Here is a 12569-nt window from a genome sequence, read left to right as displayed (position 1 = left end):
ATCTTAAAAAGGCTCACAAAACCTGGAGAGTTGAGCTTCCCTATAATGTATTGCAGCTATCACATTATCAGGTACAGCACAGCCAAACAGATTGGACTATCATTGCCTAGGCAGGGAATGTAGCATCTGTTTTGGGATGAATTTGTATTAGAAAAAATAGCTCTCGGCTTCATAGTACTGAAAGGAAGAAAAAGCCCCCCCAAAAAATTAGCAACTTTTTCAGATGGTGTGTACTGTAGAACAGACCACATATAGAAAACTATTGTGAGCTTGCAGCACACCTCTCAAATACTTGGAGAGATCCTTGAAAAGTACTCAAATGAAAAATTCCAGTTAAGAAATGGATGGATGGGACACAACGTATTGGATTTTTAGTAACTTTTTAAGTTGTAGAACAGAAGAAGTGAAAAAGATATTTTTACTCTGAAGAAAAAAGAATAATGCAGAGATTTAATTGATAAGGAGAGGAAGATATGAGAGATGGCAAGAGTGATCAATCAAAATAATGCTGCATCTGTTACATTTAATTTAACCTTTTTAAAAAATCTTTATGCAGCAGCAAGCCAACAATATTGCTGAAAAAGAAAAAAAAATTCTAAATTCAATCTACTACACTTTTTGCACATTTTTATATTTGATATCCACATACATCACCCCAAAAACTGCAGCCTGTGTTGCTGTTTTTTTTGAACATGTACCTAACATTTCTTGCTTGGTCTTTTTTGAGATGGAGGAAAAATTGTTGCTAAAATAATTAAAAATTTTAAACAGTTCAGAAATTTCTTTTTTTTTATTACTATTATTATTACTATTATTTATTTATATAGCGCCATTAATTCCATGGTGCTGTACATGAGACAGGGGTTACATACAAAGTTATAAATATCGTTAACAGGAAACAAATTTACAATGACAGACTGGTGCAGAGGGGAAGAGGACCCTGTCCTTGCAGACTTAAATTCTATGGGATAGTGCGGAAGAGACAGAAGGTCGGGGGTGCAGCAGCTCTGGTGGTTTTGAGGCAGCGGCTTGGGCGGTGGTGAGGCGGCAGAATGGTTATTTCAGGCTGTAAGCTTTCCTGAAAAGATGGGTTTTCAGGTTCCGTTTGAAGGATCCGAGGGTGGTGGATATTTGGACGTGTTGAGTCATGGAATTCCAGAGGATAGGGGATATTCGGGAAAAATCTTGGAGGCGGTTAAGTGAGGAACAAATAAGTGTGGAGGAGAGTATGAGGTCTTGGGAGGATCGAAGATTACGTGAAGGAAGATATTGGGAGATTAGTTCAGAGATATAGGGAGGGGATAGCTTGTGGATGGCTTTGTAGGTCAGTGTTAGTAGTTTGAACTGGATGCGTTGGTGAATTGGTAGCCAGTGGAGGGATTTTTTTTGACTGTCTACTTAGCAAAGTGTGAGTTGCAAATCAATGTTTCATTGCACACCTGTTTTACTCAAATTTTCCATCCCTATATGCAATACCAATACCTTTTGCTGCTGCTGTTTTTTTGGACATAAATCGAGCATTTCTTATTCAATCATTGTGAGTAGGGTGTGACTGTGACAGCGATTAATTCTAGTGTTGTAAAAAATGAATGGCTAAAGGAAAAATATGTCAGATAACAATGTAAAGAAAAAAAACAATTTCACCACATCTTGTAATAATCTGGTAGCTGCAACCAGCAGTACCACCAAGCAACAGCAATTCATGACTTAAATATTTGATAGATTCTCCTAAAGAAAATTAGAACACTGCAATGACTTGCAAATTTTTAGAACAGTATTACAATGAAATACAGGTCACAATTTTTTACTATGGGAAACATATTATTCAAGTGTAGAGACAGTTGAATTAGTTTCAGTGGAACTGAAATCTGCTCAAATTTTACAAAAATTCATATTCACAAGAATACTTATTTTTTGCAGCTGCAAAACGCTGCCAAATGCTTGCAGCTGTTGCCCCCCATTTTGATGAGTTGTAGAGCGAAAAGAAAAGGTTAAATATATCTATATATCTATCACGGGTCACTTATGCTGGCATCACCACCCGCTGACCACTGTCTGGCCCCTCAGGACTTTTTTTTGCAGTCACAAAAACCTATTATTTTCTTTGAGGTTTCATCATATCTCATGTCACTATTCATGACTACCATCAACAGGATCGACTTATATACAGTATATACAGTGGCATGTAAAAGGTTGGGCAACCCTGGTCAAAATTACTGTTATTGCGAACAATTAAGTAAGTTGAAGATTAAATAACTTTCTATGCATTTTAAGCCAAAAAATATATACATTTTCATATTTCACATTTTAAAAATTACAAAAAGGAAAATGGGCCTGTGCAAAAGTTTGGGCAGCCTGAATGGTTAGTACCTGTTAGCACCCTGTGTGAAAGTATTACAGCTTGTAAATGCTTTTTGTAGCCGGACGACAGTCTTTCAATTCTTTTTTGAGGGAGTTCTGCGAGATTCTTGGGTCATCTTGCATGCACTATTTTGTAAAAATGTACATTTTTATAGAAAAACTTTCATTTGGAGCTTTCTGAGGCATTTTTGTGTATTTTGACATGTGTCTAAGATCAATATCCATTTGTAGAAGTCGAACTCTTTTCAACTTAAGTTTTTTTTTTACAGATGGTGTTATGTTTGCATCAATAATTTGTTGAAGTTTCTTTTAATCTATTTTTCCCTCCAGCCGTAAAATGTTCCCCATGTAATGGGTTGCAACACAACCCCAAAGCATGATTGATCTACCCCCATGCTTAAGGGTTGATGGGATGTTCTTTTCCTGAATTTCCGTGCCCTTTTTACTCCACACATACCTTTGATCATTATGGGCAAAGAATCCTATTTTAACCTCATCGATCCACAGGACTGATTTCAAAAATATATCAGGCTTGTTTAAATGTTCTTTTGCTTACTTATGATGCTGAATTTTATGGTGAAGCTGTAGTAGAGGTTTTCTTCTGGTGACTCCTTCCATGAAGGCCATATGCAGGTGTGAGCAGTGAACAATGTCCCACAACTTCAGAGTCTGCTAAATCTTTCTGAAGGCCTTTTTGCCTCTCTAACAATCCTATGAGCAACTCTCACTGAAATTTAGCTTGGTCTTCCAGACCTTATCTTGACCTCAAGCCATAGCCCTAGCAAGGTAATTAATTTCTGAAATTTGCCCAAAGTTATCTAAGCACAAACATATAAATTGACCAATTTCCCTTTTTTAAATGAAAAAAAGTGACAATATATGTATATTTTTTGCTTAAAATACAAATGAAATATGTCATCTTTAACTTTAGGAATTTTAGATATTATATCATTAACTTGCTTAACTGTTCAAAATAACAGTAATTTTGACATGGAGTACCAAACTTTTACATGACACTGTACTTAAATCAACCTTATATACTGCATAAGATCTTATTATCCCAGTTATTGTGACGCGTATGTAGGTTTCCCTGTTGAACGTGACTAATGGGCAGGTGAAATGCTTTGGTATCACTTCTCATTGGTACTTACAGTGGTGTGAAAAAGTGTTTTCCCCTTTCTGGATTTACTATTCTTTTGCATGTTTATCACACTTAAATGTTTCAGATCACCAAACAAATTAAAAATTAGACAAAGATAACACAAGTAAACACAAAATGCAGTTTATAAATGAAGGTATTTATTGTTAAGAGAAAAATAAATTCTAACCTACAGAACCCTGTGTTAAAAAGTGATTGTCCCCTAACTCTAATAACTGGCTGGCCCACCCTTATCAGTAACAACTGCAATCAAGCATTTGTGATAGCTGGCAATGAATCTTTTACATTGCTCTGCAGGAATTTTAGCTCACTCATCATTGCAGAACTGTTGTAATTCAGCCACATTGGCAGGTTTCTGGCCATGAAAGCCTTTTTGAGGTCATAATACAGCATTTCAATAGGATTAAGGTCGGGTCTTTGACTAGGCCACTCCAATGTCTTAATTTTGTTTTTCTTAAGCCATTCAGAGGTGGACTTGCTGGTGTGTTTTCCTCTTGGATCTCTGTTATGCAGGCTATTTTTGCCCAGTCTCTGTCTTACAGTGGAGTCATGAACATTGACTCTAGCTGAAGCAAATGAGGCCTGCAGCTCTTTGGATGTTGTTGTGGAATCTTTTGTGACCTCTTGGATAAGTTGTTGCTGCACTCTTGAGGTAATTTAGGTCAGCCGGCAACTCCTGAAAAGGTTCACCACTCTTCCATATTTTCACCATTTGTGGCTAATATCTCACTTTCATTCATGTGAGTCCCGAAAGCTTTAGAAATTATTTTGCCTCTTGTTTGTTCCAGAATATCTTTGGATAACGCATGATTTCTAGCTTTAGGATCTTTTGGTTTACTTCACTTTTTCAGGCAGGTCCTATTTAAGTGATTTTTTGATTGAGAACAGATGTGCCAGTTATGTCATGGGTGTGGCTAGGGAATTTGAATTCTGCTTCCCAAAGATGTGCTAAAGCACAGTTAATTTATAATTTAAGGGTGGCAGGCAATCGTTTTTTCACACAGGACTTTCCTTTCCCCAGACTATTCAGCCATCGCTCCATGTTATCATGCCCCTATGGGTGCAATAACTAGCAGCAACTGTTAACACCAACCCCTGCAAATTTCATGTGTGCATGCTGTACATTTCAGCAGTCACTGCACCTCTGAAGTCTCGTGAATTTGCTCCAGCTTCAGAGGCACCCTGCACATGACTGGAAGCCATCTTCTGAACTTCTGATCATGCACTATACACCTTTAAAGCTCTGGGTATACTTCCCAGTTTTAGAGGCACGCACTACATACATCCTGAAATTTTGAAGATAGCTTTCGGCTATGCGCAATGCGCGCCTCTAAAGCCAGGAAGTGTACATCTGGCTTCAGAGCTACAGTGACAGAATGAGCGGCATGCATGCACCAAATTTGCATGAGCTGCGATTAGACCACTTGTGCAAATCATGTTCTCACACCAATATGGACGTGAAAGCATGGAAAGAGGGCAGACTAATCTAGGGCAACTAATGCCCCATCGACTAGTCAAAACTTTCATTAGCTTTGGAAACATGGCAATATAAATGCATTTTTAAACCTTACTTGTAAAGAAAAACATTAGAGGGATGGTTAGGCAGAGAATTTAGTCATGAATAAGTGAATGCTGCTGGATTGGATGCAATGGGAGACCTGACAGGTTCCCTTTAATATTTTGCAACCCTCAAACCCCATTTCTCCTTTGCCAAATCTATTCATGCACTTAATAGCTTTAAAAGGGAACCTGTCACTGGACGTAATATTATAAACCTGCAGATATGTGGTTAATAGAGTTATGCTGTCCAGCGCCTTTATGCAGGCCAAATGTAGCAGGGAAAAAAATTTACTTTATTCTCTCTGCCAGCATTCAGGTTTCAGTCATGGGAGCAGAGGCACTGCTGGTTCAGTGACTGCTCGGAGAATACAGAGTGGCTGCTCTATCCACACGCCTGGTTTTGATTGACATTAGCTCTGCATTGGGCTCAGCCGTCAGTCAGAGCCATGGGTGTGGTTACAGCATCCACTCTGTATTCTCAGAGCGGTGACTGGACCAGCAGAGACCTCGCCTCCATGATTGAAACTGAATGCTGATGGGGAGAATAAAGTTAATTTTCTCCCTGCTGTATTTGTTTACATGCAGGCACCAGGCAAGTTAATATCATTATTTCTGTTGACAGGTTCCCTTTAAGAATTGATTATGGAAAGTATAGGATCAGGCGATTTCCATTTTATAAGAGACAAATTTACTTTATTTGGTTCATATTCCAAATATTCCCAATTTCACTTAATTTACTTTGAGATTAGTATAATTTTTTTGCCTAGTTATGGTTAAGTTTTATTGGTATTTTTTGCATATGTCCACTGTCTATATATCGCAGAGTTTTCTACTGTAGTATTTTTGCTAGTTCTTTCTCTGGAACTAGAGCTGGATATGCATGTCCTATATCTCATGTGCAAATAGTTCTCCTGGATTTGTAGGCACTGAAAGAACAATAAAAGAGGGATAATTTTGGATTGTTTTATTTTACTTTAAAATGTCTATAGGTGCACTGTGCTATTAAATTGGCTGTTGGTTAATACAGTTAACACATGTTTCTATGGTGACATCATTTTTAGATTACTAAGGCTTACATTACTTTGATTGCATCAAAGAGCATGAAAGAAGTTGGATAGAGTCCCAAGAGACCTCAGATTGTCATAAATGTCTTTTGAGATCAATTTGAGGCTTTGCAATATTTCCAATCGGCAGGAAATCAATTTTCAGCAGTTCAAATTTTGGCGGAAAATAAGGCAAATTCAAAAGATTTGCTTATACTTTGGAGCTCAACATTTACATTTTTTGCCGGTATGAAAATGTAGATGGTGAAAATTATATTCTGAACTAATTTAGTGCATTAATAACATAACTATTTATTGTGTATTTTATCAGGAATGCCAAATAATAAATTCCAGTGGAGCATGGACACATTGCGAAGTACCATATTTCGAAGCCATCTCCTTGCAGTGTCAATTTGCATTACTCTAGGAAGATTTAGGTATTAATCTATTTTGCCATATGTCCATCCAGTTATTGCATAAGATTCGTTTTTCTGCCCTTTGTTCCTATTTTTTGTTACCAACTCTGTCACTACTACTTATAAATGTAACACCCTCTGTGGAAAGCTGTCTAGGTAGTTTAAAGGTTTATACAGCTTAAGTGGTGATGGCAAAATCTTCTCGAAAACTATATTTACATCAGACAGATTTTCATTTTGGTATTGCAAAGGAAGATTGAAGTGACAACTTTGCAAACACACAACATTCTTCCCTGGCACAATGGACACTTTTATTTTTATTTCCTTAACTTACTTCCAGATTTCTACAATAAAGGTTTCTAGTTCTAAGCAAAAAAACAACTCAATGCAAAATAACTTTTTGTCTCAAAATGCAATAGTTTGAAATTAGCCTTGACTACTATTTTCATGTATATGCGAGAGGAAGGTGATTCAGAATTTAACGTTAGTACATTAGCAAGTCCTTGTTCACATCTGTGATGGATCCATTAGTTGTCGCTGTTGAATAATCTGAAAAAGAAGAAGAAAAAGCTGATAAAAATAGCTTTTCATTCCAGTAAAATAACAGAATAGGATAAGAACTCAACAGAACACATTGTTGTCAAAGGGGTCCATAGCATGTCATTGGCATCAACCATATCACAGATCTATTATAGCTGTGAATTTTGTGTTTCTGATTCTATAACAGAACAGAAAAATGGATTTTATAGTGCATGTGGGAACATAAAATATTGAGTCACTGGATTGTATCTATGAAAACAATAAAGTACTGTATACTGTCTGCCTATGGAGAACCGATATGCTGTACACAAAAAATAACTAAACTAATAATGTAACGTAAAGTTCCTAAGCCACAATGCAAAATTTACAACACAGATCCCAATTTATCATATGCCATTTACCGTCTTGTGCTTTCTTGTGTTTCCATATGACAGAACTCAGAGAACAAAGTCCTAGGTTTGGTTGCTACTTATTCTTTAGTGGGTATCGGATAATTTTGGGGTCACATTGCTTTGTGCAACACTGAAATCCTATCCACAAAAGCTGAGCACATGAGCAAGTCCATGAATGACTGAAAGAGCTGCCACTTATGAAAGAAATTTGCTGTATTGGAATAGGAAATTCTCAACATATTTATCCTTAATTTGTGGTGGTATCTCTCAGCCTGCTGGCAGTGTAATGTCCTTAGATAGTATAATATCCTGCATGTACCTGCAATTAATATAATTTTTAATGGTGAACTGTTACGCTCCATCTTTCCATACTTTTATTCTTTCATTTTGATGACAGTTGACTACTTTAACTCCTTATTCTTTCCCATTTATTCCCTTCCACCCTCCTCTGCCCTTTCCCTTCACTTAGCCTTTGTTTTAAGTTAAAATTTGGCTATCTTGTTATAGCTTTATACTTTTATGGAAAACCTATTAAAAGCTACTTGACTAGGAATCTGATTATTATGAACCTTGTATTATAAATTTTGCACAGTTAATAATCCTGAAAATTTCACTACTGAACTTAGAAATCGTTTTCATCTGTTTTATTATTGTTTTCTTCTTTATAGGTTGCAAGTCAAGTTGTTATATTTCAAAGGCTGACCAAGTTTACATGTACATTATGTTTTACAGTCTTGGTTTTGTTTCTGCTGAAAGTATTCAACATCGGTGTCTTTGTGATCTTAGTTTGACTTGATATTTTTCAGAAGTGCTACTGACTCTTCAATGTTCTCATTTTCTCTGTTCACTGTTCGATCAGCCAATCTCCATGTTAACATTAGTGTTACAGTAAATGACAAGTGATATTGATTACTTGAAAAGGACAACATTTCCAAATGCATTTTACACTGGGGAAAATTAGGAAAAAGGAGGCTTTTTTCTTTTTATGGCTTACCAGATTTAGTACTTGCAAAAAGCATGGAGTGGACTATGCTTGATTTCAGTATGATAATATCAAGAAAATGTTTGTCCCAATTAATCATTGTTCTATTTGGAGTAGACCCAAAATTAACTGTTAGATGTACTACAGCATACAAGTCATTTTGTTGCTTCTCTCCACAACATTTAGAAGCTACAGTAAATGAGAAGTGAAAAAATTGGTGTTGGGATTTTTGCAATTGGGGCCTTGTTAAAGGCTCCTACATTGGCAGCAATCGTCCCTTCAGCCTTTTGTGCACATCAACACAGTCTATTATTCTAGATCAGCATATTGCTTCCCACAGTAGCTACTGAAAAAGAGTAACGGTCTCAGACTGTAGCTACTTTTCCAGCAAATTGACACCTATCGAAATCCAATCAAAATTCAATGGCCCTTATTCATCAAAAGTGTTTACACCAGAAAAATAATTTAAACACTTTGGGAAAAAAACAACATTTTTGCTCCATGCAAAGTTGCATAAAGGTTATGCAACTTTTGCCATTTATATGTTAGCTTTAGGTAGTTATGTCCAAATGGGCAGAACTGAGGAGGAGCCAGTTTTGAAAGGGTGTGACAACACTCACCCATTAAATTCAACAGAAGTGAAGGCGAAAGTTATGAGAGAAATGTTACTCCAATGCTGGACTGTATGAGCATTTCTAGCATGGATGCGCATGCCACTGATTTGATCTACCTAATAAATAGAGTAAAACTATCTATATAGGACCATGTATAATTAAAGATGTCATGCAGCATATCATAAAGACTAACACCATATACAAATGCAAAAGTAAACAAGCCTATTGGAAAATAGATAAAAACAAAAAATGCAGTACAAGGAATCCATACAAGGTTATTAACTAAACAAAATTAAAAATGGGCATGCCAGTTACTATCCCAAAGGAATGGCACAATGTAGAAGGGCACGTATGAAGAAATAAGTGAATGAAGTATATATAAATAAAAAGAAGGTGCCATAGTCAAAGGTGAATGATACAGTAATAATAAGGTAAACATATACATATAGTGGTGCCAACTATCTTCATCAGGGTAATGGTCCTTATCCTTTATGGGTTCCTTGTACTCTACTCTATATTTTTATATATCTTTCAATAAAGGAGTTTATTTTTGCATTTATATATGGTCCAAATCAAGCTGCTCATGTAAGGGTCTACATAATTTGTAGAGTAGCGTGTTCCTCTTAATGAATTTGGTGCATCTTATCCCTGTTGGATCAAGTCCTTAGAGGCGAGTACTCCCACTTTCAAATTACCAGTGCTGCAGTCTTTTCTTTATTCCTGCATGGCACTCAGGAAGATTGTCATACCAAATGCCAATCTTAATGAATCAGGGCCTGTATTTTTTGTGCAGCTTTACTACAAAGTGGTTTGTTCTTCTTAATAAAGTAATAGTAAATTTGTATGCTCTGAATGTTGCCTGTTGTGCTTGATACCCTGAAAAAATGAGAAAAGTCAGGACAGTGTAGGAAATGCACATAGATATTGTTTTGTTATGTCTATTACAAAAAGTAATGTTATGTCTATTGCAAAAGTTCAAGTTTTGATTCTACATTTTGACACGTAACAAGCTAAGTACTTTGACATGAGTTACTCAGAAGTTGGAAAACCACACATACCTGTTAACTTGGTTGCATGAAATCAGTTTGTCAAGTTTATTGAATGGAAAAAAGTTTTTTGTTAAATGTGTGGCAGCTATGGAGCTTTTTTCTCTTCATACAGCATAAAAAGAAAGGAAATTACTTGTGAAAAAACAATGATACTGTTAAAAAACGTACGGTATAATACCTCTGTTACTTGCATGTCACCTTTGAGGAGTTGTTTTAGTTTAGCCTTTTAAGGCGCTTTGCTACCATAAACCACCAAAGACTGATCAAATGCTATCACAAATTAGGAAGTCAGATGTTTGGCTGATTGTGGTCAACTCTATGGTTGCTTGTAAAGAGCAGATGACCCCAAGATAATTGGGCACTTCAGTTCTGCTTTTAATTTTTCAATCAGTGATCTAACAATTAGACATTGGTAAAACACCTTAGAAATTGCAGTATATACACAATACCTGAAGACTTTGTACTTCCACTAAACCAAACTTAACAGACTTTTACCTCAATTTAAGGCATCATTCAGACATTGTTTTACTCATTTATGAGAAAAATGGAACAATTATTTTGATCAAACTTTGATTAGCATTTGAGCAGTATTTCATCTGAGTGTCATCTTTTTATCTTGTATGTGGAGAAAAAAAGAGGCTCTTCACATTCTCCTATGTTAGAGTAATTGAAAAGCTGATCACATTCAGAAGGCAACCGAGTGCAGTCCAAGTTTTTACAGATCAATAAATTTTCATTGATGATTGTGATCTGATCTTAGGAAAAAAATTGGACAGTTCTCTGGGATTTTCCATGGCCCAAATAAAGGACAAGTAAATGAACCCTAAAAGGCCCGTTACACATAGCGATATCGCTAGCAATATCGCTATAACGTCACTGGTTTTGTGACGCAGCAGCGATATTGCTACATGTGATACTTACCTCTGACCGGCTCCCCCGCTGGTTATCGCAGATAGCGCGAGAATGTCTTGGGCCATTTCTCGTCATCTGCTTCCTGCTTGTCTTCCTGGGAACGATGCGTGGATGCGGGCGGGAGGACGTCAGGATCGCCTCGTCTGACAGGTAAGTAGCGACCGCCGACCGCTGCTATGTCACTGTGAGATCTGCCTGTGTGGCAGCTCACTAGTGACCACTTAGCGATGCACCAGCGATCCTGACCGCGTCATATCGTTGTCGGGATGACTGGTGCATCGCTAAGTGTAACGGTACCCTTAGACTGTGACAGGTATGAGTGCTATACAAGTTTTTCACAGATAACACTCATACCTGTGATGGTCTTAGGATCCATTCACATATCCATGATTTGGGCTGTGGAAAATCACGGAGACATATCTAACTTTGATCTGAAGGTGAGATCAAAATTTCTAATGCAATTTTAAGGATCGGTGAAAAAATTGCATAACTTGCATATGGAACGTCTGATAAGGTCTAAGTAAAAAAAAAAATAATTGGAAAATACCATAACTGTGGGTACAATATTCCACCTATGGTGTCCCTTTTCAACATTTTGCCACAATCCTAAAATGACTAATATTTTTTACTTAAAGAGTCTTAGCCATTTATGTATATGCTGTCTTTAGATTTGATGTAAAATAGTATATCAAGCAAAACGTTGTAAGTAGCTTTTAAGTAGAAAGCTTTTGTGCTAGTGAAGCATGGAAATACTTGTCATTTTAACATACCACTTCTTCACAGTTTAGCAACTTCATTAGATTCAATGGGCAACCTGATGGAAATGCAAGTGGAGGTATATTATATCTGTGCAAGAAATACAACAGTATTACTTCAGGAGCAATCTCACGGATGATTTGTTCCCCTTTCTGTAAGTTGACCCTTGGAGCACAGCCATTTGTCTGTATCAAGTTTCCTCTAGACAAGAATATCTAAGGTGTAACTTGTCATTGTAAAGAGGCTGGTTAATAAATAAACTGCTGTATGTCTGCAAAGTGGATATCTAAGAAAACTAAGTGGAGTTGGATTAGAAAATATATAATGGAAGGACCATTTAAATAGATTTAAAGGGATTGTTCAGACTGAAATGAAAAGTCAGCAGTTACTCGAATGGAAAACACTGCTGAATCATGAGTGTGTGACGCGCACACTGTCAGGATCACAGGCATGTGAGTGGTCACATGACTGCAAGTCTGCAATGATTTGCATTCTTTCAGATATATGCCTATTAGTTTCCTACACTTCTCTTAATAAAAAAGAATTGAGGGAAGACAGATGAGTCTAGCTGGCACTTAATAGCAAGTATGCAAATTTCATACATGCACTAAAGTGAGGGCCTACCCAAATGGGAAATACAGAGGAATCATGACAGTAACAATTCAGTAGTCTGCAGTCAAATAGTGACTTTCATTCAACCTAGACAATGTTTTTAATTAATAACTAGATATCCACTTTTCTATCATCAAAATTGCAAATAGTTTGGTATATGAAATTACATATAC

The 12569-nt window shown here is 36.7% G+C and overlaps 1 long non-coding RNA gene across 1 annotated transcript in view; it reads right to left on the bottom strand.

Annotated features, from left to right (window-relative positions):
• Nucleotides 1-6670: 6670 nt before the first annotated feature.
• Nucleotides 6671-12569, bottom strand: part of LOC141094560 (uncharacterized) — a 105683-nt gene continuing 99784 nt past the window's right edge. Inside the window, exon 3 of the long non-coding RNA XR_012233102.1 lies at nt 6671-7088. This is a non-coding gene — a long non-coding RNA (uncharacterized lncRNA). The remainder of the gene's footprint in view (nt 7089-12569) is intronic.

The sequence above is a fragment of the Dendrobates tinctorius genome, unplaced genomic scaffold (assembly GCF_039654945.1).
Source record: "Dendrobates tinctorius isolate UK_male_01 unplaced genomic scaffold, ASM3965494v1 ptg000064l, whole genome shotgun sequence".
In the NCBI taxonomy this organism is placed as follows: Eukaryota; Metazoa; Chordata; class Amphibia; order Anura; family Dendrobatidae; genus Dendrobates; species Dendrobates tinctorius.
The sequence above is the reverse complement of the archived record's forward strand: the minus strand, read 5'-3'. Positions and strand labels throughout refer to the sequence as shown.